At 42.2% G+C, this 23,258-nt stretch overlaps 1 long non-coding RNA gene across 3 annotated transcripts in view; it reads right to left on the reverse strand.

Moving 5' to 3' along the window:
• The window catches only part of LOC147996062 (uncharacterized), a 151,920-nt gene that overhangs the window by 101,289 nt on the left and 27,373 nt on the right, over nucleotides 1–23,258 (reverse strand). The window contains exon 1 of one of the 3 annotated variants that reach the window (XR_015670628.1): nucleotides 9,913–9,964. The exons of 1 other annotated variant lie outside the window; for it this stretch is intronic. This is a non-coding gene — a long non-coding RNA (uncharacterized LOC147996062). Of the gene's footprint in view, nucleotides 1–9,912; nucleotides 9,965–23,258 lie in introns of those variants that run through there. One more of the 3 variants, XR_015670637.1, reaches the window with a different exon arrangement.

Below are 23,258 nucleotides of genomic sequence, written 5' to 3' on the forward strand. Positions count from 1 at the left end.
ATTGACTCTTCTTTAAACAGGCATGAAGTCTTCCTGCTTCTGTCTCCCTGCCTTCTGCTATGGAATGGACATGAAATGTTGCCCCACAGGCTCGTGTTCTAAATGCATGATCCCCAGCTGGTAGTGTGACGCTGGGAAGTTGTGGAGGTAATAAGAGATGGAGTCTCACTGGAGGAAGTAAGTCACAGGGCCAGGTTCTTGGCAATATGTTATCCCTGACCATTTCTGGTCTTGTTCTCTGCTTCCTGGTCCTCAGTGATACAAACAGAGCACTCTGTGAGCCCTCCTCACAGTGATGGACTGAAACAGTGAGCCGCATAAGTCTCTTTATGTCAGGCAACTTAGTACAGTAGCAATAAAAGCAGCTAATACACATCCCATCTCCATCTTCCCTATCCCAATTCACCTTTTACAGTTTGACTTGAGCACACCTAATTCATGAGCACTGCTGTAGCAGTACCCAATTATAATACTCAAATTAATCCCAGCTAAGGCATCGAGTTCCTCGCTACCTGCCCCAATGTTCTAGGTTCCTGAATGAGAGACACAGTCACACAGCCTTTATATTTTGATATGCCTTAAACAGGTCGATGACTGGGCCATTTCCTAACCTCTACATGGCAAATCCATCTCCCTCCAATATTCCTGAGTTATTGCTATAAATAACTAAAATCTATATTTCGTTTTTGCTGCCCTGAATCCAGTCAGGCAGCCCTCTTGGGGCAGCTAATTCCCGGCTCCTACATGGCGGCTATGCTCTCTGTCCCTCACCTTCTCAGTTATGGCTTCTCCTGACCTTCTACTGGTGTGGTGGGTCCCCTTCTTCTCCTTTCTCCCTGTCCCTAGCCCAAGAATCCTAAAAAGTCCCACCTCTGTCTGTCCTGCCCAGCCGTTAGCTGATGGCAACTTTATTTGCCAATCAAAACCAACTAGGGGCAGGGTCCCTCAGTATCTTATGTGTGGATGGGTGGATTCTCATGCAATTTTGGGGACCCAAATTAACATAATACAAGCAGCATCAAGCCAAATCCATTACACATCACTTTCTCCCCAACCTTGGCTCCACCCATATAACTATTTGTACTCCCTCGCATACCTGTGGCACTCATTTTGTATCTCTTATGTCAAATACACAACATACCTATAGCATAATTAATTTGACGTTTGACTCATCCATTCACATGATGTGAACTAATTGAAAGCAGAGAGAGAGAGACTGTGTCTTCCATGTTTACCATATGCAGGATAGATGGCATGTATTTTGTATTGCAAATAATTATTTAAAATCTGAACATGGCAGCACACAATTCTAATCCCAGCACTTGGAGGTAGGAGAGCCAGAAGTTCAAGGCCTTCCTCTGCTACATGTAAAGCTCAACTCTAGCCTGGGCTACATGAGACCCTGTCTCAGACAGACATATAAATAGCTTTCTGATTAAGTTTAATGTGTACACTTATTTCTTCTATTAAAGAATTTTCATTTCTAACTTATGGACACAGCTTCCATGGCATTTCATCAGTGTTCTGTGCAGTGGCAAATACTTAATAAACATTTGTAAAATGAACAATGGGTAGATGGAAATATAGACAAACAGATGAATGGAATATCATTTCTACACAGAACATTTCTTGGTTCTTCTAGTCATTGATCTTGTTACCAACATACTCTGAAAGAATCCATTCTTAGCAGTAACCATTGCTAGAAGACACAACACATAGAAATTATTGGCTTTTCCTTCTTTTATTTCCTCTTTCTTTCTTCATCTTAAAAAAAGGGTTCTTTTTAGCTAACTTAGGCTGGCCTCAGACTTACATCTCCCTGCCCCTGTTGTGCCTGGCCTTACTGACTCACTTTGGACAGTGTCAATGCTCACATAAACCTGACTCTCCTCCCTGAAAGAATAACAAGGTGTTTGGCAAGCTGCGCTCTTTCAGCCAGGTGGATGTGATGCTTCTGATGACTGGGGACAGAGAGAGAGCGGCTGGCCTACGGTGACCTGCCTAGCCATTATCTGGAAGACACAATAATTTCCATTCACGGAGTCTGGCCTAGCAAAGCAGTTACTAAACAGATGCTAACTTTTTGTTAGGGATTATCATCAGAGAACCTATGCTTATATTGAGGCAGCTCATATTACATTTTAAAACATTATAGAGAAGTCCTTCCAATTGTCCCAAAGTTAACAAAGGTATCTACTACTGGATTAGTCTACTGGAACAATTGGTGTGGGCTTAATTAGCCTTTAGAATAAGCTTCAGCAGAGCTTAGCATTAGTGTACTGTGTTATGTTCAATTTGCTTGTAAAGTTGGCACCCAATGCCACACATCATGTTAAAAAGGAGGAGTTTCTATAGCCACAGTGTTGGTTGGTCAGGAAGCTAAGCACCATTGATAAAGTAACTTTTTCTACTAATAAAATTGCTTTTGGAATATCATCTCAAATCCTCAAAACAACTCTACAATTAGGAGATTGTGGTTTTTGTTGGTAGTGACATCATTGTTATTTTACAGGCTCAGACACTGCACGGCCATTTTTCTTTAAGTCATGGTTGCTAACACATGATTAAACATGGGATTGGAGTCTATTTCCTACAGATCAGTATTCTGTGCTGTCTTTATTGCACCATGATTCTTTGGCAAAATCCTCCAGGCTTTCTCCCCTTTCCTGCTAGGCTAATTGGCCTGCAAATCGCAGTATCTAAAGATTGGGCTAGGGACTATGACCTTCTGCAGTCTCCAAAGTACCAAGCATATGAGTACATGCAGTCTAACTTCAAGATCCTCAATAAATGCTCGTATCAACACTTAACAAGTGGATTCTTCAGTATCTAAGTTGTTCACCCTGAGAGCCCTGGTTGAGTTCTGGCATTGAGGAACATTTAGAAGTATATATTTACATCTCTGGCACACATATGTATCTCTCTGTGTGGAGGGTATCAATTTTTCCCTCTCAACCAATTTCCCCCCAAGTCCTTACAGGGCTTAATCAATCAGGATCAAAGCTCTATGAGATGCCAAACTATAATTTAGAAATCTCTGATGTTCGTGAACCCACAATTACATTCCACTGACTGAACTAGAGCTAACAGTCACATCAAATCTTCTATCCCATCAACGTCTCTCAAAAACATGGCAAAAAGTACACCTGCAACTTGAATTCCTTCATCGGCATTGCTGACTTTTTGAAAAGCACTAACAAATGCCAGTGGCATAAAGAGTAGAGATTATAGGCCTCGTTCTTTTCCTGGGAAAATCATTACTATCTGTCGGCTAGAAACCAGCCGTGTATCATTAGCTGGGACTGTTAAGCCACGGCACTGCTAATCACTTATGGCAGAGGTGCCAGGACGGACTAAAGCCAAGCCTTTGCAGGTTTTCTGAAAAATGTTCAATCTCAGAGCTCATTTATTTGCCCTCATAAATTATGAACTTCGCTCAAGCATTGCGAATTGCAAGTAGAACTGGAAATGCTGGGCTAATAGCCGGCACTCATCTATCTCTTCTGATGGATGAATGGATGCAATTAACCTGTAGACTTAATAACTAGAAAATCCGATGGAGAAGGTAAAGATTAGAGGTAGATGTTTCTAGAACAATGTTGTCTGAAGGAAATATGATGTGGGTCCATAGGTGTAATTTTTAATTTTCTATGAGCCCCAATGAAATGAAATTAGCTTTCACAATATAAAAAATATCCAAATGATTAGTATTTAACATATGGTCAGTGGAAAAAAAACTAATTTTTAGCTTAGCTCTGGATCTTTGAAATCCAGTCTGCATGTAATACCTGTGTCTCAACTTGAACTAATCATGCCACTGCTCAAAGGCTCTGTGTCAGAATGGTTCTCACACTGAGCCGTGAGTGGGGAAGAAGTGCATGAAAAGACCATTAGGTGAGTCAAGGAGCTTTGGTGTTGTCCTTCTCAGAAAGATTCAAAAGAGCAAACGCAAAGAGGGGACAAGGCAAGGACACTGTTCAAAGATGACTATCTGATGTCAAGAGCTCTCATTTCTTTTTCTTTCTATGCTGGGGCAGCTTCTCACACCAGCTTTCTCCACAAGGTAGAGCTAAAACTGCCAGTCACTTGTGCCTCGTGCCATCTAATATCACTATGAAGTCTAGGAAGTACTCCATCAATTCTGCATGGAAAACAAATCTAAGCAAGTGCTCTCACTAGTCCATCCGCAGGACAAAGAGAGGGGTGTACTTTGCTTGGAATCCCTGTTCGCTGCTTATTACATTCCAGAGAGTCCGCCCTGGAATCTTGCTGCTGAAATGAACTAGAGCCTGGCTTCCAAGGAAAAAGGCTGCATATGGCCCAAAGGAATTAGAAAAGACGCACAGTAGGCCAAGAACACTGCAGACTGTCTCAAAGAGATCTGCGGGATTGATTCCTGCTCAAGCAGCCCTCCTCAGATCCAGAGAGGAAATGTCAGAAGCCATGAAAGACCCACTCACTACCTGTGTCCCTAAACATTGCCAGAAAGATAAATCTTGGACCGTGTTTTCCAAGCTCAGGATTCAGCCTTCTTGTTACAGTGAAGGTACCACACCCGAAAGTCATTCTGTGATTAGCTTTATTGGAGCATTTCTGATTGTCATGATGACTAGGGAGTGATAACAAATTTTTATGAGTGGGGGGAGTCAGGAAAGCAAGGAATCATTGGATGTGTTCAATCCCCTCCAAACCAAGAATTTTTCCAGGTCACCATGACTTTTGAATAGAAATGAAAGAAAAGAAAACATGCCTCTAATTATCTGGGCATAGAACCTAACTATTTTACATGCAAATATTTTTATACTGTTTTCAAATACACTCTGAACTTTCTAGGAATGGGACCATCATCTACATCCGGGAGCTTTCTTTCACGTTCTTTCACCCTCAGTTTACTTGTTCATATCATTCTGTATGTAATTTCACCATAAGCCTAAATGCATGTGTGTATACCGTGTGCAAGGATGGAGGGTGAGTTCATGCTAGGACTTTCAGGAACTGATACGCACAGTGGGAGACATTTTTAAGTCACTTCCAAGTAAGCTTAATTCCAGAGTTCCATGGATTATGGTCTTTCAGCCAGATGCCTGGTAGTGTCCAAAATAGAGAAGTAGGTGCCAAACTTCTGTAGTCTGTATCCTTATTGCACACTCTAGGGTGCCAACAGCAACCAGTTGAAGAGCATCCCTTGCTTCTCTGAAGTGTATAGTATTCATTACTGGGAAGCTCATCTGTCTCCTTCCAGGAGCATTAGTACAGCCATGCCCAAAAATTCATGTGCATGCTTCACTTAGTTTCAAACTTGGTTCTTTTCATTTCTCCTTTTTATAACAAGAAGACCATTAGACTGACTCCTTATAATCATGGCTATTGGGCTGCTATGACCTACAAATTTCACTTCAGTATAATAATAATAAATAAAAAAAAGTATTGGGAAAGTGAGTGCTAAAACAGTCTAGAATTTCAGAATAAAACCAAGCTCCTGGGTGAAGAATCTGGAGAAAGAAAGAAGGGACCAGAATCAACAAGTGGGTGAATACTGATGGGTGCCTGACTATGGGCAGAAAACAAAAGTCAACGAAGGAAAAGCAAGGAGAGGTCACACCAATACAGCATCTTCCCAGCCTTCACATCCAGCCCCTTCCCTTCATCCCCACAGTCCTGAGTCTCCTCATCTCTGTTTCCCTAAAGCTGAGGGAGGCAGGAGACACCCAGAGACAGAAAACCTACGAGAACACCTACAAGCAAGTATTTTAGGGCTCCTAAACATAAGCTTCCCACCGGCTCAACCTCTGAGTGATGACAACCAGCTCAGAGAAGCAAACCAGCACCAAATGCATGAAGTGAGAGGAAACCCCAGGAAGAGTTTGGAGCAATTTTTAAGAGAATCATGAGGACTAAGTAGAAATATTGACATATACCAGATATACCTGAAGACAGAAAATCAGAATTCATTTCATTTTATGTACCCCATGCTGCAACAGTGTTTTTTTTTTTTTTTTTACAGACAAATGACCGTAGTCAGAAACTTGGCAAGGAAAAGGCAGGATGTGTCCAAAAGCAGAAACTATTGGTATAGTAGAAGATTGATTTTTTTTCTCCTTAATAGGTTTTGGCTCCTAAATATTTCCCCTCCCCTGGTACCTGAACCCTCATGAAAAACAAAAACTGTCTGCCTTTCTTTATTTCCTCACTAAATCTTCCATCTTCCGTTGATTTATTTCCATGCTTTCAAAATCAAATGTGTCCTTTACCCCACTTGACATCTTTCCTTCAGCTTCTCTGCCAACAAATGAAGTTAGCAGTCAATATTTCAACTAATCGCTTCTCTCCCATAAATCTCCCTCAAAATGGTAATTTCAGGCAGACCCATCTGTCTGATGTCAAAATAATTTGCTTAATTTTAAACACTAGCTACATTTTTTTCTTTAAAACATCAAAGACTAATGTTATGGTTTGAATGTAAGATGTCCCAAAGAGCTCCTGTTTGGATACTTGTCTCACCAGATGATAGAGCTGTTTCAAAAGGCTATGGGATCTGAAGGAAACTGGCTGCTAGGAAGTAGGTTTTCAGATAGGGCCAATTTCTATGGCCCCTACTTCCCATTTCACTGATAAGTGAGCAGACGAGGAGACCAGCTGTGTCCTGGCAATGGCAGGGAGCTGCCTGGCTCTCATTCCCTGCCATGCTTCCTCCCTACAATAGGGGGTGTCCTTTCAAACTGTGAGTCCAACAAGCTCCACCAGTAAGTAGGGATGGGAAAAGCACAGATACCAGGTATATGCATCTCGAGTGAGGAGAGCAGAGCTTGATTTTTAAAATACGTAATGTGCCATTTATAATATGTTATTACTTCTTTGAGAATTTTATGCAATGTATTTTATAATATTTAACTCCCTTCCACGACTCCTCCCAGATCTACTCCCCACCTAACTTTGTGTTCTCTGTCTCTACACACACACACACATACACACACACACACACACACACACACACACACACACACACCACTATCTTATTTTTCAACCTGCCTTATTGGCTCAATTGCTGGTGCTTCTAATCTCCTGTGGCTATCATGCCTTTCCCAATACTCAGCACTCTACATCCGCCCTTGACTTCAGTTGCTCAGTTACCTTCTTGTTCAGCAACCCAAACCACCCTCAGCTTAGTTGCATTTCTAATCTCCTGCCTGGAGAAGCGGCCTATGGCCACTCCACCTGAGATCTCACACAGTCTGTCACCTTTTCTCCCTGTGAAGCATGGTGAAAATCCCCCTTTCTCTTCCTGCATCCCTTAGCCTGCCTGCGGGAACCCAAAAGTCTTGCCTCTTTTCCTCCTTCCAGCAATTGGCCCCTGGCATCTTTATTGACTGATCAAAAGCCTGGGAAACAGGATTAGAACCACCACCCCCATACACCTCCTCTTCTCTGAGCTTGGATTTTCTTGGGTTTCCGGCATGCTGTCACAAGTCTGTGAGCACATATGTGCAACTGCCTAGCTATGCCCAGAAAACACCATTTCCTGGAAGTCACCCATGACCTGTGGTTCTTACAATCCTTCTGCCCACCCTTCTGCATTGATTCCTGAGCCTTATAGGAGAGGTTTTAAGTTCCTTCTTTTGCTAAGCATTCTCCTCCTGGCCACAGCTCCAGCTGTTAGGTTGGTGAAACAAGCAGTTCATCAGAGATGCAAATGATTTTCCTCAAATTTGTTTGGTGATTTGCAATCAAACCATTCATACAAATTCTAAAGTTTTCAGGCATTATAATAATGTAGGCAGCTGTCTTCACCAGAGGGCACTGAGTTCTGATTTGTTTTGTTTCTCATTTAGCCATTCCTTGAGAACAATATATATTTCCCACTTGTGTTCCATGTCTGATTTGAGTTCCCATCTAGGGTGAGCCAAGACCTTCATCCCATGGTGCCCTCTGGTACCAGTGTCTAGGACAGTTAGCAGTTCCTAGACGCTAAACAATAGTAATAAGCCACTGCTTACAATTCTCTAAATGTAAGAGCTTCATTGACCTGATTTTATAGCTTGTAAATGTAATAGTCATGTACTCATAAATATCAATTTTTCTCCTAGCCAGGTACCAAAACTTACTGAGTTGCCTTACGTCCTGGATTTGTGGCTGTGTACTATTACTCCCCTCAAATAACTCAAAGGCTAGTGAGAAAGAAAGAAAGCTGTCAAGCTTTGTACTAGAATAATAGAAGACAAGACATAAGCAATAAATGCAAAAGATCCCTAAGTGCTTCAAAATTAGAGACCACGTAGAGATTTAGGGAAATACTCTTTGAGGAAGTTGTTTGTTTGTTTATTTTCTTGGGCTGTTTGTTCTGCTTTATTTTAAGCATACTACCTGGAGGAGAGAAAAGGCAGGGAAGAGTACAACTGAGAAAATAGGTCCAAGCAAGAACTGTTACATTCCCACAACTATGAAGAGGACACTATGGATAGCTTCCTTATACCCATCATCTCTTTTATCTTCAACCATACAGACAGGTTCTATATGTTACTGATGAGAATCATGGAGATTTTCAAAAGCAAGGGAATATCAGGAATATACAGCAAGTATGCTCAGGTGTATAGACAGCCTTTCCTGAGATTTCATCGACTGTGTACCAACTTTGAATTCATTGTCCTTGCTGCACATTGCCTAGAGTTAAAACAAACAAACACCATCTGCCAAATATTCTATAGAAGGGAGAGAAATCAAATCATGTGGAAAAAGCAATGTTGTGATATAAACACAATGCAAAGACATTTTTTCAATGCAAAGATAACCAATGTATTGATATGATACAACCAATGATATCTAATCATAGATATAGAGAAAATATAAAGAAAGTCAAGAAAATAATAGGTATAAATTGGGTTTGTCCAGGAGACTCGCAAAACTTTATAAGCTATTTCTGTTGCCTTTGGTCATCCCCTAGAGGTAGGTGGAAGGTAAGTCACTATTGCTGAAGGTAACATGTACCTTGGACACAGGTCCCGGAGAATGCAAAGTGGATCTGACCTGAAAGCATTCTCCCTGAGGACTAGCTTTCATGGTACCAGACTACTATATACATTTCCTAAGAAAGGTAATAACCAATAATCCTAGCCAGCTATGATGTCTATGAACCATAACAATGACCAGCACGGCAGGGGAACTCTAAGGGTATAGTAGTGACATGCATACCTTGGCAGCAACCAGTTGGATTTAAGACTTTACTCAACAAGAGAAAGTACCATGCTTGGTACTAGAAACCTAGCCAAATACCCAGGGCTAGTGAAATCGTGGATCTTAAAGGAGAATCTACAATCGACACATTATTAAACCAGTGTAATCGCTAAATACATTCTAAACATTTATAGTTCTCACACCTTATCAAGAACACTTCCCTTTGCACCAGACAGAGGCCATTACAGAAAACTACAAGCAATCAAAATGCAGAGTTGTGGAGCCCAGTCCCAGTAAATTCATCCACAAAACAACCCCTGTACCTAAGGCTCAGGGAACATTTCCAAAGAGGAGGCAGACTGATTATAAGAGCCTGTCTTGATTAGGGTTTTACTGCTGTGAACAGACACCATGACCAAGGCAACTCTTATAAGGACAACATTTAATTGGGGCTGGCTCACAGGTTCAGAGGTTCAGTCCATTATCATCAAGGCGGGAACATGGCATCCTCCAGGCAGGCATGGAGCAGGAGGAGCTGAGAGTTCTACATCTTCATCTGAAGGCTGCTAAGAGTAGACTGGCTTCCAGGCAGCTAGGAGGAGGGTCTTAAAGGCCACGCCCACAGTGAAACACTTTCTCCAACAAAGCCACACCTCCTAATAGTGCCGCTCCTTGAGCCAAGCATATTCAAACTTCCACAGAACCAGAGGATTAGGGAACTTGCTGTGAGGTTAGTTACCTCACCTCAGCTTCGTGTGCCCAAGTCCAGAGTTCAGCTACCTGCTGGTTTAACTCTGTCTCGAGCTAGAATCTCCTGTACCTCACCGTTTCCCAGAATCCTCTCTCTTCCTGCCTTTGTCCCACCTCCTATTTCCTGCCTCAGCTCATGGACCATAGGCTTTTTCATTGACAGGGAATGCTTATAAGAGATTTTTCTCTACACAGTTGTTTGCAATTGAGGGAACCCTGACTACTCTCAAGAAAGGAGGTTTGAATGCAACTTAAAAATGGGTTCGGGGGCAGAGGGCGGGATGAGTAAATAAGAGGATGCCTGGGGCAGCGAAACACTACTTCTGGGCATCTACTTCCTGCTAGGACCTTACTGAACCATCTCATTAAACCAAATACCCGACTTTAAAGCTATCTACTTTATAGATCGAGAAATGGACCACATGAGGCAAGCAAGTTTCAGATTCAAGGACTTAGACTGCAGTCTGTTTTGAGGTTCAAAGCCTCTCAGGCATGCGTGCTATTTCAAATGGAAAGGGAGGTGGATTGTTTTTCTTCTAGTTTGTCAGCTGATAGCAAACTTATTGTGAGATTTAGATAAGGACATACCCCTTCACAGTTACTGTGTTCCTCCGAATATATAAGCCCTTGTAGTTGTTTTTTTGTTTTTTTGGGTTTTTTTTTTTTTTTGTTTTTTCATCTTTATTAAATTGGGTATTTCTTATTTACATTTCGATTGTTATTCCCTGTCCCGGTTTCCAGGCCAACATCCCCCTAACCTCTCCCCCTCTCCTTCCTATATGGGTGTTCCCCTCCTCATCCTCCCCCCATTACCAGCCCCCCAACAATCACATTCACTGGGGGTTCAGTCTTAGCAGGACCAAGGGCTTCCCCTTCCACTGGTGCTCTTACTAGGCTATTCATTGCTACCTATGCAGTTGGAGCCCAGGGTCAGTCAGTTTAACATCTGTCTTATGACTTATTGAGTATTTTGTGATTTTAAAAGAACAGTTTGCAAGAAATGAGAGGTTAACTTTTGACCCTCAGCTAGAGTTTTTATAAGGATAATTCTACACAAATTGATTTGTATGCGCTCACGTCCAAGTGATGCTGTGTCTTGATGACAGTGAGTATGCATCAGATTCAGTGGACAAGAGTAAGGAGGCAAACAGTCTGTGTGTTATTTAGGGAGAATTCAGTGGGATAGCTATGTTCAAATTTTAGGAAGAAGTTCTGTCTCCCCAGGTGCAGCAGCATTTTCCAAGGAGATGGAAACCCTTAGAGCCAACCAGAATTTGACTGAGTTAATTTGCAAAATCTTCTCTCAGCTAGAACCTAAGAATGTTTTCTATTTTAAACTCCCCACCTCCCTATGTGGATCATTAAGAAAGGATTCATTTTTCTTTTCTTTTCTTTTCTTTTTTTCTTTCTGGCTATCATGGGAATAACCAGAGCAAACCTACTTCTTTTCTTATGTAAGGTCTTTGTTCAGAACCTGTGTCTTTTTCAAGAGTCTTTTCCTTTCTTTCACTTAGAAACTTAAGGCAAAGCAAACATGATATTATGTACAAGTGACAAAATTATTGGTCCTTAACGAGTCTCTCTTGGTGTACAAGGTTTAGAGATAATATTTGAGTGTGTAATAGATTGTGGTTTGGCCCACCAGGCTGCAGCAGGAGTGGGGGACAGATGCAACTAAATGGTGATAATGATAGGCAGCGTTGCTTTATCATGTGTGAATTTGGTTAATACCTCATTAGTTTATTAAAGACGGAGAACAAAAGGCTGAATAAAATAATGGCTGTGTTCCCAGAGCAATTTCTACAGATGGCTGAATGAGTTTAGTAAATAAAACAAAACAGAAACCAAAGGTACCATTTGGCCTGTCTGCAGATGGGAGCCCCTAAAGTTCTTATTATCTTTTAAGTGCCTTGGTGATAGTGTGTTGGTGCTGGTTTCAGTGCTGCCAATGCAGTCAGGTTTGATAAGAGGTAACTGGGTTAGACAGGCTCGAAGTCACAACAACTTTTGTGGGGGAAGATTTTACTTGATGACCCTATGAACAAGGTGACTTTAAGAGAGTGACACATGGGCTGGAAAGATGGCTCAACCATTAAAGGCTAGGCTCACAACCAAAACTATGAGAGGGTGACACATAAGTCTTGGGTTAAAGGATGAATATTGTTATTTTTCTGAGCAACCTGCTGCTTATTTAAATAATTATTAAGTCTGGTGTTCATACGAGCTAATATTGATAATATAAGGAATAACAAAACAGCCTCCATGGACTCTCTTTTAGTGCAACATCTTCTACCGAGGAGCATCGATTCCTCTCATGGAACTCTCTCTGCCTAGTCTTGGTTTTAACTATACTTTAAATTTTTTTTGAGATTATTATTTAATTAATCATCCCCCCCCTTTCATGTTCCTTCTGCCAAGTTCTCCCATATACCCCCTTGCTTTCTTTTAAATTAATGGCCTCTTTTCCTTAAAGTGTTTGAATGGGTTAAATAAGTTCAATAAGTTATGAGCTAGTTGAGGAATGAACCAAAGCTTATGGCCGAGGCATTTATTAATAAATAATTAGTCTCAGAGTAGTCATTCTGGAAGCAGGGACTGGGAGGAAAAAACTGATTTTTGTTTTTAACACAACTGATTCTAACATACACAAAAAGAGAATGTGGAGATTTGAGACATAGGCTATAGGAGCAGGCCGTATACAGAAGGAAAATTCTGACTCACAGACTTCTGCAGTAACCCTAGGTCAAACCTGTAGCAGCCATCAGAAGCAAAAACCTCATCAATAACTTCCAACTTCTCCAGCTTCCCGAGTTTGTTGGACTCTGCTTCTCATTTAGAACAACCAGAGGAAGCCACACCTGTCTCCCCTGTCCACCAACATAGGACTCCCTTTTCAACCTGCCTCAGCCTCTGAAGCCTTTTCCCTACAACCCCCAAAGCATTCCCGCCTTGCAGTCTGCCAGGTACCAGCGTTGCCATTTCTGGACTTGGAACGCATCAGAGGATAAAGAGTGGGCAAGGCTGGGTGCAACAGCCTGTAATGGCCCCCATAAAGTTTTCCTGTCCACATCTTACCTTAGCCACCTTCTTAGTAACAAGTTTTTCCCTGTGGGAATCAGGCATCTTGCATGCAGTTAGGCAAAGTACCAGGAGCACATGGTACAACCTGCAAACCACAACTGAACGGCTCTCCCACGTTCTGTCAGGGGTGATATTGTCACCACTGCCACCTTTGCTCCTCCAATCTTAATGATGCCTGAGAAGAATGGCAGGGGGGCACACAGAGCTCCTGTCACCTCCAACCTCAGTCTATGCCACTTTCTTAGTTAGGATCTCTATAGCTGTGACCATGACCAACATGGCCCACAGAATCAACTAAGCAGGGCTCATGGAGGTTTGCAAAGACTGAATCAGGAAGCCTGTATGGGTTTGAGCTCTGCCCTCTGCATAGATGACATGGTTGTACAGCTTAGTGTCCTTGTGAGATTCCTATAAGTAAGAATGGGGTTTATCTCTGACTCTTTTGTCTGCTCTTGGAACCCTTTTCCTCCTACTGATGTGCCTCACCCAGCCTTGCTCTGAGGGTTTGTGCTCATTGTAACTTGTTATGCAGTGTTCAGCCGTTATCCCTGGGAAGCCTACGCTTCTCTACAGGGAAACAGGAGAAGTGGATCTGAGGAAGAGCTGGTCGGCATAAATGGAGGAGAACTACACTTGGGATGTAATGGAGAAAAGAATAAATAAACTTAAAGAAAACCCACCATGACCAAAGCCAATTGGAAGGAGAGGGTCTGTTTTGGCTTATAACTCTCAGATCACATTCAACCCTGAGGGAAGAGCAGGAACACAGGCACAGCAGGATCCGGAGGCAGGACCTGATGAAGCAGAGGTTGTGGAGGAGTACTGAATACTGGCTTTTCCCCCAAGGCTTACTCTCTGCTCTCTTATACACCCCAGGACTGGCCCGGGAATGTCACCGTGATCTGGGCTCTCCAACAGCAATCCTCATTCAAGAAACTGTACCACAGTTTTGCCCACAGGCCAGTATATTAGGGGCTTTTTCTGAATTGAGGTTTCCTCTTCCAAAAATGAGTCTAATTTCTGTCAAGTTCACATAAAACTAATCTAGACAGCCTCTCACCCCTATAAACTGCTCTGAGAAGGCTCTGGTCAAGGCCAAAGTGTTCTACTTTGTCAAATCCAGAGGTGAATTTAGATTCTTCAAAGTATCCCCACCCCCAATTCTTTTCCTCCGTCCTACCCTCCTCTAATGAAAAACTAAATGTCCATCCCTCCAGTGAAACCCTTTTGGTTCAAGCCAATGGCATCTACTTTATCAGATTGAGTTGTGTGCATGTCCTAGGTTTGCATGGTTTGCCCTCCTATCTTCACAGGCCATGCTACTTTACCCATCCAGCAAGTAGACACAACACAAGCTGGAACCAGAGGTGGTTATCCTCTTCAAAGACTTACACCTACTAACCTACTTCTACCACCTAGGCCCTACATGTCACAGGTTCCACTCAAAACAATGCCACCAGAAAGTGATCAAACCCCTGAGTCTATGTGGGACATTTTTTTAAAGATTTATTTATTTATTTATTTATTTATTTATTTATTTATTTATTTATTATACGTACACTGTAGCTGTCCTCAGACATACCAGAAGAAGGCATCAGATCTCATTACAGATGGTTGAGGACCACCATGTTGTTGCTGGGATTTGAACTCAGAACCTCTGGAAGAACAGTCAGAGCTCTTAACCACTGAGCCATCTCTCCAGCCCCTATGTGGGATATTTAACATCATAATGCAAACATTGCATGACTGCCATACCATCCAAAGCCCTAGTTTGGAGCCCAGTTCTTTCTCTCAAATTGAGTGTTAAATGATGCCTCAAGACACTGATCAGCCTCTCTCCCATCAGTGGAGACCCACCCCATAAGTTACTTCATCCTCTAGGATATGCCATGTCTTCAGAGGACATCCAACCTATTTTTTTTTCAGCTCTGAACTTTATGCCTACATTGGTTTCTTTTCCTTTGTTGTGATAAAAATGCCCTTTAAAACTCAGCTAAAAGGAAAAAGGGCTTATTTGGGCTCACAGACCCAGACTATAGTCTGTCATAGCACTCAGAGAAGCAAGAACTTGAGGAAGCTGCTCACTTCAGGAACAGAGCACAGTGACCTCATGCATGCTGTTCAGCTTCCTTTCTCCACTCACCCAGTCTAGGATCCAGCCACAGAATGGTCCGACCCACGGGCAACAGGTCTTCCAACCTCAATTAACACAATCAAGATAAGCAAGCCCCCACAAGACATTCTGGCAGACCCATGTCAAGCTCACAATGGACACTAACCATCACAGTATCGAACCTACTTAACATCTTCTGTGTGTATAGTGGACATTTTGAATATTACCCAAACTGTCCTCCTCGACCCATTCACCTACTCAGCATAGCTTCTTCTACTGAGTAAATCAAATTGAAGGACCCACTGTGGAGAACTCCAGTGATGACAGAAGTGAAAAAACTATTGAGCAAACCAAAAGCCAATCTCCATGCCCCCTATTAACACAGCCTTCAGATACCCATCCCAGCCAACAGACTTCCTGCCTTGACCAAGCCAACTCACTCAGGCAGCTGGGTCTTAAGGGAGGGGATGGGGATTGAAAAAGAAAAAAACAATTAGACAAAACTGTAACATGACTCCAGCCAGGGCTGAGGCTGAAGCAACTTTAATCTTTCCCAGCCTGCTTTTATATCATTCTAGATACACCCAAAAAAACATGGTCAGTTCTTAGATCAAAGACAAAGTAATTAAACAAAGTAATAAACAAGGAGATCACACAGGTGATAATTAAGTAAAATAGTAAGCAAAGAGATCACATCACATAGCAGTTCAGCAAAGTAGTAAACAAAGCCCCATGGTCACTGTTCTAATATTCTTTTTTTTTTATATATCTTTATTAACTTGAGTATTTCTTATTTACATTTGGATTGTTATTCCCCTTCCCAGTTTCCGGGCCAACATCTCCCTAACCCCTCCCCCTTGTCGGGGACCGGATGTCCAAACTAAGAAAAGCTAGAGCCCTGCCCTGAGCAGATTCCTGAGAAGGGCTTGACCTTTTCAAAGAACTTATACCCGAAAGACTGTTGCCTCAGTGTCTAAGGAGAATATCTTGCAGTTTAATGATTTACCTTAAGTCCTTGGGCACTTCCCAGTACTCCCCTGACCCTAAGCTTCAGCTCCTGCTTCAATTCCTGCTTCAGAGCTTTAAATGCTGTATATTCCTCTCAATAAACGAGACCTTGACAACAGAACCTTGCTTGGTCTCCTTCCTCTCTCCCACCCTTGACCCTCAGGTAGCGCCTCTTCGGGACCCTGAATAACTGGACCTGCTGGACGGGCCACCCCCTCCCCTTCTATATGGGTGTTCCCCTCCCCATCCTCCCCCCATTGCCGCCCTCCCCCCAACAATCACGTTCACTGGGGGTTCAGTCTTGACAGGACCAAGGGCTTCCCCTTCCACTGGTGCTCTTACTAGGATATTCATTGCTACCTATGAGGTCAGAGTCCAGGGTCAGTCCATGTATAGTCTTTGGGTAGTGGCTTAGTCCCTGGAAGCTCTGGTTGGTTGGCATTGTTGTACATAAGGGGTCTCAAGCCCCTTCAAGCTCTTCCAGTCCTTTCTCTGATTCCTTCAACGGGGGTCCCGTTCTCAGTTCAGTGGTTTGCTGCTGGCATTCACCTATGTATTTGCTGTACTCTGACTTTGTCTCTCAGGATGTTCTAATATTCTTATCTGACCCTACTTCCTGTCCAAGCCCAGTGACAAGTGCCAAATTCCTAGGAGCAGCACCAAAAGCTCTCAACACTGCCTCACAGAAAAGAGTGAGGATATTTGCCCACACCTGCATCATTTTGATCTTCTTAGAGCTCTCAGGCCCATGCTTACTCCTATGCCCACCGGTTCCTTCACTGATGCTTGTCTATCAGCCACCCCCATTTCTTCCCTTACAGTCTTTTCCTCCCAGCTGACAGGACCCCATTCACATATTGGCGATTCCAACCTTCACCATCCTAAAACGTTCAAACTCTTAGCTTCTATTTCTCTCCTCCTCTTCCCAGTCAGATGGCTCAAGGCAGCAGTTGTTTCTGACTAACTACACTTCATTTCCCTGGTACCTGTCTTGTTCCAGCAGCTTGGCCTCCAAGTGGATTGAAACATGCAAAGCACTCTCTCCAATCCTGAGCCGCTGGCTTGTACCCAAGCCATTTTGGAATCATTACTTCCTCTCCTCTTCACAAAGGATGAACCCTGGGAACCCAGCATGTGAGCTGGCCTAAAGCAAACAGAATTATGGAATTCTCAAAACAACAGGCTGATTCTACCTGACAAGTCAGTCCTAAGATACATGAGAATTCCTCAAATTTCAAAATATATAAACTATTCATCTTTTATTACATTTATACTAAGCATTAATGATAGAAATAACTCAAAATAACTTTAACAGACAGGCTAAAATATACACAAAAATACTGATTTTTCTAAATTCCATTAAGGAATCATATTTTGTTAACATCTGAAAAGTAACTAGGGAAATATTAATCAAAACATATTAAACTAGTCATAATTACAATGGTGCATGATAGAAGCATAAAGAACAAATCAACTCTTTTGACCACATCTGCATCTGTAGCATTTCAACAGGGAAGACCAGACCTGGTGAGCATAGTGTCCACCCAGCAAAGTAACCCACAACTACAAACTGGACGATTATCCTCATGGATTTTCTATGATATTTCTATGAAATTCTATGAAAAAGAATTTTCTATGAAAAATGATCTTAGGGAAAAAACATAACAATGGGAAATAAAGGATAATTTTAAACGTTCTAAAAATAAAATTAAGACTAGCTTTATGTCTCTAGTCCCATAAAATGTGCTGTCATGCAATTTTCTTAAAGTCAACCTAGTGCTTTGTAGACTGCTGCACTCATAAATCCATTAATATATTTTATATTCTTGAATATATTTATATGCCCAAAAGCATACATCTCCAGAGCAGGTTAGCAGGATAAAATAATCTGCTTGATGAAAACAGCAGGACTGAGATAATCCTGTCTTCCCAGCACTTTCTTCATCTTCGAGCCTGGCCTGCTGCTTTGCTCCCCCCCCCCCCCCCCCCCCGGTAACTAAGCCTGTACCTAAATTGCCTGCCAAGTGTAAGCTCTTCAAGGTCAAGATAGCTTTAGCCATCTTTGAATTCTCAGTGCCTATGCCTAGCACTTAGGACAAGCTCGACATCCATCTGAAAAAGGGAATACACTAAGTCAACACATGACTAACGCTTCTCACAGTCACTGTGTATCGGGACTCCCTAGGGATGGCGCAATGCAAGCTCAAAGACCTCATTTCCAGGAAATTCTGAATCCCCAAACAGAACCTGATATAGTTTTAATGAAATCGTTACAAAACAAGACTTTTTTCTAATGTGGGAGGATTGTAATAACCTGAAAGCATCTATCCTAAGTATCAGCTAGCAATGCTTTCTGATGTCCAAAACAAGGGGCCTTACCAGCAAGAAGCTTGACGAAGGTACAACTGCCAGTATTTCTTCAGCATGAAGATGCCAGGGCCTTTGTGGATACAATTTTCCAAGCTTCTGATTTTCTCATTGAGTTATGGTTGATAAGTGTCTGTAGTAGTTCTGGACATCATATCCACAGTCAAAGCAAGAAAAGAAGGAGGGGCACCACTTGGAATTGATCCTTTGACAGAGAGCAAAATCATTCCAGGAGTCCGTCCTGTAGACTTTCTCATCCATTCCATTACCTAGAACTGTAGGAATTGGCTAGAACTCTGTGAGTAGCTCACCTAGAGTAATTCAGCTGGCCACTCCTGGCCGCAAGGGTAAGTGAAAGAAAAAAACGCCAGCTTTCCTTTGTAGCATTTGGGAATGAAGGGCTATTGACTTAGGCCAATGGTTCTCAACTTTCCTAAGGCTGCGACCTTTAATCCAATTCCTCATGTTGTGGTGACCTCCAACCACAAAACTATTCCATTGCTTTTTTCATAACTGTCATTTTACTGCCGTCATGAATTGTAACGTAGATGTCTGATATGCAGGGTATCTGATAGGTGACCCCAGTGAGGATCTCAACCCACAGACTGAGAACCATTGGTTTAGCCAAACATCTGCCATAAAGTCGTTCCTATCAGTTCCCTATCTGCCCCATTCACCAAACAACGCTCTCGACGATCCTGCAATGCAGGTATCTTTATCGGACAAATTAAAAAGAACAACTGAGGCTCAGATAGAGTAAATATCTTTCCCAGAATCCCAATCAAACCCAGGTCATTTATCCTCAAAACCCGTGCCCTTTGCCTCTGCACCCCAGGGCTTTAGAAGCCTATGGAGAGTTAATGCTGAGCTGCGTGCTCGGTGCTGTCAGCTGTTACTGCACTACAGCACCTGCTAGTGAAGCTGGCCTTTAAATATCACCTTTATCTCCATGTCTCCCTTCCAGTGCAGCCCCAGGATGGTTGCACATTAAAATTCAGGACTTGTCCTACTGCCTGGTTTATTTTGGGTCTGGTTTATCTTCCGTCCTACACCTTGGCACATGAACCCTACCCAAACTGCAAGCATGCAAGGAACGCGTTGCAAATGAGGTCCCAAGACAGTAGTAGGCATTTTCTTCCAAACTGAAGGATATATTAAAATTCTGTAACGTGGAGCCCCTGAGGTGTCTCAAATCACTAAACCTATTTATCCTAACTAAGATGTGTTCAGGAAGTTCAAACATCCAAAAAAAAGATAACTTTTCCCTGGAGCTGTACATATGGAAATAAAAATAAAGTAAGGCAAAATGAAAAACCAACAGTCAAAGCCCTTAGAGAGTCTGGAAGTCTTCCCTAACCAAACCTAAGCAATATTATCTCCAAATTACTTATCCATTACAGAAATTCTAATATTAAGACTCAATAATGCATGCCATTGTTTCCCACTGTTGAAAGGGAAGAGTTGCCACACATTTTAAAATTAGAAATAGCTGTGGGCTCTTTATGTTATGATAAAAGGGACCTAGTCTTCACCTCTGTTGCTAGAATAAAGTACATTGGCCAAGAGCAATGTAGAGGAGTTCTCTTCAGCATACACTTCCAGATCACAGACTGAGAGAAGTCAAGGAAGGCAGTCAAAACAGGAAGTTGAAAGCAGACCTAATTACTATTCCACACAGCAATACCTCTTACTGTATAGTAGGAACAATGGAAGATGATGTTTGCCAGCTAGCTCACAGACTAGCTTGTATTCCGACCAGCATTCTTATGTAGTTCATCCCTGCCTAGGAACGACACCTCCCACTATAGGCTGGACCCTTTACATCAATTAATAATAAAGATAATCTCCCACAGACATGGCCACAGGCCAATATTATCTAGGCAATTTCTCAATTGTGACTGTCCTCTCAGATGACTCCAGGCTGTATTAAATTGGGGGCTGAAGTTAACACCACACTTGGCTAATCAGTCCAATAAATAGGAGCAGCTAGACTGTAGTCTTCACACAACTGACTATTGATTGGCAAAGAGCATTGATATAAAACTTTCTACAAAAATTTGGAAATGACATATTTGATTGCTTTATTGGTAGATCATATGTTTGTTTGTTTGTTTGTTTAATGTCGCCAGTTCAGGTACAATGGTTACTTGATCAGTCTTAGAAAAATGAAGTATTTAGCTTTGGTGTGCAGTAGACTGAAAAGGACAGTGCGTCCTTCACCTCAGGACGATAAATGATGTATTATATCAGAAGCGCTGATGCATCATGGCATTGTGGATAGTAACCCTCATGAGGGGAACTAGCTCTAAGATTAGAGATTAAGAGCTCACATTTCCATTATACAAGGTTGCCTTCTTCAACCTTAGAAGAGAAAAGGTTTTCCCAGCTCTAATTTAGAAGTAACAGAAGAAAGGAAACAACCTCTTGAACCTAAAAGTAATTCTGGATCACCAAGCATATGGCTGACAGAAGGGTGACTATAGATAGAAGGTAAAAAGTCAATAGCGATTGCCGACCTAACACCAGAAGTAAGCCAGAATGAAGGAACAAACTTTCCAGAAGTTTCTTCTTCCTCAACAGAATTATTTTCAGGAACCATTCAACCATAAGGAGCTATTTTCTTCACAGTTCCACGGAAGTTAAGCATGTGGATCTTGAGGTAAAGTCACCTTGCTTTGGGCCCTCTAGTTCCAGCATGTATTTACTGCATGTCGGTCTTGAGAAAATCACTTAAGCTGTGCAGAGACATCATGACTAAGACAACTCTTATAAGAGTTTATAAAGGACAACATTTAATTGGGGCTGTCTTACAGGTTCAGAGGTTCATGAACCTCTTCCCACCCATCATGGAGGGAAGCGTGGCAGCATCCAGACAGACATGGTGCTGAAGAAAGAGCTGAGAGTGCTACATCTTGATCTTAAAGCAGCCAGAAGGAGACTGTCTTCTGCAGGCAGCCAGGAAGAGCTCTCTTCCCCACTGAGTGTAGCTTGAGCTTATATAGGAGACCTCAAAGTCCACTTCTGAAGTGGCACACTTCCTCCAACAAAGCCATACCTGCTAATAGTGCCACTTCCTATGGGCCAAGAATTCAAACACATTAATCTATGGGGGCCATACTTATTCTAATCACCACAGTGATTTTATTATCAACTGACTGGATTGAGGAAGACTTACATTAGTTAAGCACACCAGAGAGTGTGTCTACAAGGCCATTTCCAAAGAAGATTAACTAAAGAGGCAACCCTGAGTGTAGGCTAAAGACCCAGACAGAATAAGTGGAAAAAAGAAGAAAGCCCGTAACTGTGGTCATTGTCTTCCTAATCTCTGGCTACAGTGAAGTGAGCTTTTCCAAGATGCCACCTCTGTCCCACTGTGTAGACTGAAGCGACAGACCCTGGGAGAGAAATAAGTCTTTCCTCCATCGAGTCATTCTCTCAACAGAAAGTTACTGTGAAGACTGAAGAAAGCAGTATAGAGAAGTACTAAGAGTAGTAGAGAGTTCTGAGGAAACATGTAAGAATTCATCTACTATTATGTTAGAATTAGCGTTGGTGGGAAGGAGCTCAAAGTGAGAATATCGTTTAACTATTCACCACAGTTAGTTTCTTATCTGAGTGTCTGAAAAGTTAAAATGTGCCATTTAGTCCCCTAAAAGCGAAGTCACGATTGTTAGATATGCTCTCAGGAAGGTCATTCAGTCACCTAGCAACTCCTTTTCTCTTCCCTGTTTGTCTGTTTGTTTGGTTTTGGTTTTGAGATGGGGTCTCACCATTAGCCTTGGCTAGCCTGGAGCTCACCATGGCTGAACAGGCTGGTACTGCCTCACAGGTACTGGCATATCGGCATGTGACATTACTCATTATCAACTTCTTGAAGCCTGGTTCTTGGCAGCATTTCTATCCCCTTGCTTCTTAAACTCTAATGGGGAGAGAGGAGATATACATTTGTTTTCATAATTGCACAGAAGGCAAATATGACTAAAATACATGATATGCAGGTATGAGAGTGTCATGATGAAAGCCATTCTGAGATACAACAAACGTATGCTAATAAATAATTTCAAAGCTCAAAGGAGAGTATTCCCACCAACGGTGGCGTGCCCCAGTTGGATGTTGCTGAAGACATGAGGAAGCGAGAAGACTTCGTTTTCATCCTTCATAACTTTTTGAATTTCAAACCAAACACATACTGCATATCCATTAAAGATCCCATTACAAAGTTTTGAAAGGATATGGCTACTCAAGAAGAAGCAGTGTAAGTAAAGAATCCTAGACTGGGCCCCAGGAGAGTGGTACTGTATCACTTATGTGCTATGAGATCATGGCGAGACACTTAATAGCTCCTTGGATTTCATGGCTGTAAAATAAGGAAATTAATGCCTCCCTAACCACCACCTCAGTGGGGTTATGTGGGGGTCAAGTGAGATTCCAGTGCTGCTTTCCAAAGCAAAAGGCACTACAAACAGAAGATATCATTATTGTTCCTGGAAGCCTGCTGGAACCAGCCTCCTTGATTGTTTTGGCTCCGAGAATCACAGAAGAACATTGAACCATTTGAATTTAGGATGAAGGGCACAGGAAGAGAACATGTCCCTGTTTCCAGTTAAACCCTTCTCTATATCATCCGTCTCTCCTTAGGTCCCAACTCCATCACCATAAAGAGCAGTGTGTATGAAAAGTGGTCCATCTTGCCATGAATAACAACAATTTAATTTCAATGGCGCTTCCCCTATGTCCAACACCAATAGACGAGAGTGATTCCAGATATAGG

The sequence above is a fragment of the Rattus norvegicus genome, chromosome 2 (genome assembly GCF_021556685.1).
Source record: "Rattus norvegicus strain SHRSP/BbbUtx chromosome 2, alternate assembly SHRSP_T2T, whole genome shotgun sequence".
Classification (NCBI taxonomy): Eukaryota; Metazoa; Chordata; class Mammalia; order Rodentia; family Muridae; genus Rattus; species Rattus norvegicus.